Genomic DNA, 4,463 nt, shown 5'->3' with positions numbered 1-4,463 from the left:
ATATCTACTGTTCTCCCAGATCACCAGCCCTCACTAAAACTCCAAATATGCAACTCTCCACATGGTGACAGGCAATATGTTTTATGTGTGTACAATAGGTACAAGTGACAATTACCAGTCTCTGCAGAAATTTAGTTTCATTTGAGGCTATGGCTTTTATGCCTTAGGATGGTTTTAGATTTAAAAACTGGAAAACATTGCTTTAAAAACTCAAAAACTCACTTCCTTAAGAGAAAATTTGACAGTATGTTCAGTTTTAAGCTTCTTTGGGCTTATATAAGTACAAAAAGTCAACTGAGTGCAATGTCTTTCCAGTTTGGCCAAGCTAGCTGGTGGAAATGATTCCTAACTATCAAGGGAATTACGACCATTCCAGCGGCGCTTGCCTACCTTACTGTCCATGTTCAAGTTTCTAACTATGGCAACAAAGCCTGCACTTCAGGGTTCAGCTGCTTAGAAGCTTTGGCTGCCTCTGTGACAACCCTGAGATACAGACCCTTTCTCTTATTACAAAGCAACTGGAAGTCTTCTAGAAAGGGGGAGAGTTGTGAGAGAGCAAGGAAAGATGTTGTTGGAGATGCAAACCATGAAATACAAGCCTCCTGTTGGGCTAAATGGCTGTTATCATTCTGGCTTACAGTTATGGTAAGAATTCGGGCTGGCCACTCTGGGAAGTCATATATCTTGGCCCAAACAATATCCCCTACACATATGGTTCTGCCATCTGGTGTGATACATTTAGAGGCATTTTTAGAAAAGATTTTCATTTTCAAGGAATTACTTCCTTTGGAGAAGAGGAAACGGAAGAGGTAGAGGGTGCCTGCATACTGCCTGGAGGAAAAACAAAGCTCTCAGAAGAGCTACATTCAGAGTTGGAGGATTGCAAATCATCGATGCTATCAATGCTACACACTGAAGCACTGGAAGAGTCAGATCTCTCTTGATTTAGGGTCAGGTAAGCAGAGCTACTGCTTCTGCTGCTCATGTACACTTTGTCCTGAATGCCACTGGTGTTCTGTCCTCTTCCAGGCCCTCTGAGGGGCTCTGATTTTCTGAAGAGGCCTCACCTGCTGAGCTAGTAGAGGTGCAGCCAGACACCAGCTTGCCCCTCCGAATTTTCTCCAATCCTGTCTTCAGAGAAGAGCAATATTCTTTGTTCCTGTACCTTTGTGGCCTTAGAGGCACATGCGAGGTGGGAGGGAACCTGAGCTGGGATTCTGATAGCAACTTGTGAAATTGGACTACTGAGTGTGTGTTTTGGAAATAGAGGTCTCACTTTGTTTCTGAAAGAACCCCAGAGTGAGGAGACCCTCACTCAAGTCTCGGGATAAGCCGACACCCCAATAATTCAAGAGAGACCATTCTTGATGCAAGCACACAAGGTTTATTCGGGGAACCAGTGCACTGGGGTCAAGCTCGTAACCTTCGCAGGGGCAGAGGAGTTTGACCCCTAGTAACTGCAGTTGGGGGTTTTTAAAAGAGAAAAACCATAAAGAATGGGGGAGTTAGGCAAACATCATAAAGGATGATGAAGTTAAATGATAGTTCATGTCTGAACAGGAAGGTTATAGGTTATCTCAAGCAAGCATTCTGTGGGCATTGTACAGTTAAACATTGAGCAGGAATGTGGCGAGTTAGTTCCTGGATCAGAGAGTGTTATCTTTTAAGTTTACCTTGAGGTCACCAGTTTCTCAGAAGAGGGCAGAAGGAGGAGTTACTCTCTGATGGGCTAGTCACTAGGGGTCTAAGAATGTTGAGTTGGTGTTTCTCACTTCTATGCCCTTTTCTTTGGCAGTTTTCAATACTTCCCGAGCTTTTGCTTGATGAGCACTTTCTTGGTACTTAACTGAGCTTTTGACGTGCTTGCCTGAGCAGAAACTTTGACTACTCTGCCTATGCTGTGAGCAATATTGGAAACCATCACCACAGTGTTTCTTCTCTGGGTCTCCCTTTGGTCAGTTTTCAGGTTTTTTTGTTTGTTTTGTTTTGCTGTTGTTGTTCACAGTAGCGACATGGTCATTTCTCCGTTTTTTATCTTCATACCTAGAACAGTCACTGCTACATTTTCTAATTTCCATCTTTTCTGCAGCAACACTGTTTTTATACTTAACACACAGGACTTCTCTAGGCCATAGCTTAATCTCATTCATGATTGAAGTGGGCTCTTCCCTGGACATTTTTCGTTTGGGTCGCTTAATTTTCCGAGGGGGTGGCTGAGATATCGATTGGTTATATGTGTCCCTGATAAACAAAGTGGGGGAGGATAAGGTGTTCCTTCATGGAAGAGAGATGGTGGTTTGGATGTCCATAGGTGCTCAGGAGAAAGGACTGGAGAAAGGTGATTAGGAAGAGCACTGTTCACCTCCCTCTTAACTTTTATCCTTTCTTGGAATGTGTTACTTTTGGACTGCATGGCGTCCATTTTACCCTTATATTTGCTTTTGGGAAATACTGTCACAGGGATCCCATAGGGCCTAAACGACTCCACCAGAATGGCTGTGCATTTTTTCCCACCAGAAGTAGTGCTATTGCACCCTATGCTCATGGTGTCTTTTAGACAGGTCCATGCCGACCAGGAGAAGAGCTTCTCCCTGAGACATAACCACACTGTGCTTGAATCCTCGATGGTGTGGTCCAGCATGACCCTCACCTCCAAGGTGGGATGAGAGGCGACCCCGCCTGACCGGCCACAGGAGAGCAGGAGCTGGCAGCTGCCGCCTTGCGCCCTGGGACTGCTCGGGTGCAGCCAGGTGCCGCTCTGGTGGCAGGGCCTGGGCTGCCGCGGGCTCGGGAGGCTTCGCCTCAGCCTCGGGGCCACCGGCCAGCTCCCCTGGCGGCGGCCGCGACTGCTCGTCGGTCTGAGGGACAGACTGGCGCTCTTTGGCACCGCTGCCTTGGTGGCCTGGACTGGGAGGAGGGAGCCGGCCTAGCTGCGGGGGATGAGCTCTGCTCGCTCACCTCCAGCTCTGTCTCAGCCCCACCTGCATCCCAGTCCCCCGGGGAAGTGGCGATCGCCACCTCCTCTGCAGTCACTGGTTTCTCCCTGCTCCAATTCTGGCTGCAGCGGTGGCAGCCCTGCTGCGTTCCCCGAGTTTATCTTATTTTCACCCTGCCTTCTGAATCTGTAGATTTGATTCTTTTTGCCAGGTTTGTGAAGTTTATTAAACACTTGTTCAGTTTCTATTCTGTTTTCTCTCCACAAGGCACTTGAATGACACAGGTAATAGGTTTTTTAATTGTTCAATGAGTGCCTGAGACTCTCTTTAAACTACTTAAGCTTTGTTTTCTATAACCTGGCTCAGAGTGTGTGAAATCTGTTGATCTATCCCCAATTTTATACTTTCATCTCTAACTATTATAAACTGCATTCCACAAATTTTTTATCTTCTTATGTTGTGTTTTTTTAACCCTATAATTTGTAAAACTGTGTGTCTGTGGAGATTTTTAAAATTATTTCCAAGGATTTTTAAATTATCTGTAAGGAGCCGGGTGGTTGGTGGCGCACGCCTTTAATCCCAGCACTCGGGAGGCAGAGGCAGGCGGATCTCTGTGAGTTCGAGGCTGGGCTGGACCGATAGCCTCCAAAACAATACAGAGAAACCCTGTCTCGAAAAACCCAAAAAAAAAAAAAAGATAAAAAAATTATCTGTAAGGATAGTTATTTTTGTGATAACCTTTTTGAAATATTTGTCAGACGATTCTGACATCATATTGAACTGTATTTCTTCTGTTCATCAACTATTTTCATTCAAGTTTGATTCTTAATATAATATAAAGGCTATTTTTATTGTGGTATTCATATTTTGGCTATTACATTATGGGACTTTATGTAACCAATATAATCACTTTGGTAGGTATTTATTCTTCAGGTAAATGTGTGGTACGAAGACTATGCACATGCTTAGATTCCGATGAAATGGTGACACTGAAAAATATTTGTCGTCTATTGACTCCAGCACTTGTATTTTACAGAGTGAATTGTAGCCTATCTTAGTGTGTGTGTGATGTCCTTCTAATCTAAAACTAGCTGAGTCTCAATCAATCATAGCAGTCCATCTTTAACCAGTCGTTGATTAGGTCATGTCCATCTAAGAATGATGCTGATTCCAGATAAGCAGGTTGCTTCTTTACGCCATTTCTTCTATGACTATAATCATAACTTGGGTATGTGGTAGGTGCAAGATGCTGTTCAATTCTAGGTTTTCTTTCTCAGTCGAATGAATTTTAGTACATTTAACCTTTCTCCATTTCTCTTTTATAAGGATCCACCAATATAACCATGTCCAAACTTACCCTTGCTCATAGCTCACAGTGGAGTAATATATATTGGTTCCTTCTTAGTCTCCATATACATCTTTCTGTACACATTTACTAGTACCACATTCTTGCCTCTATTATGTAAACTAAGATGTTCACTGAATCTGTAGACAGTGGGTGAAAGGGAGCAAAAGGCTGGCTCAGAT

General features: G+C 44.0%; 1 pseudogene; it reads right to left on the bottom strand.

The window, feature by feature from the left end:
• Positions 1–416: 416 nt before the first annotated feature.
• LOC101834207 lies at positions 417–4,136 on the bottom strand (annotated as a pseudogene).
• Positions 4,137–4,463: the final 327 nt, after the last annotated feature.

This window comes from Mesocricetus auratus, unplaced genomic scaffold, assembly GCF_017639785.1.
Source record: "Mesocricetus auratus isolate SY011 unplaced genomic scaffold, BCM_Maur_2.0 Super-Scaffold_100023, whole genome shotgun sequence".
NCBI lineage: Eukaryota > Metazoa > Chordata > Mammalia > Rodentia > Cricetidae > Mesocricetus > Mesocricetus auratus.
Note: the sequence above shows the minus strand (reverse complement) of the source record. Positions and strands in the feature narration are given on the sequence as shown.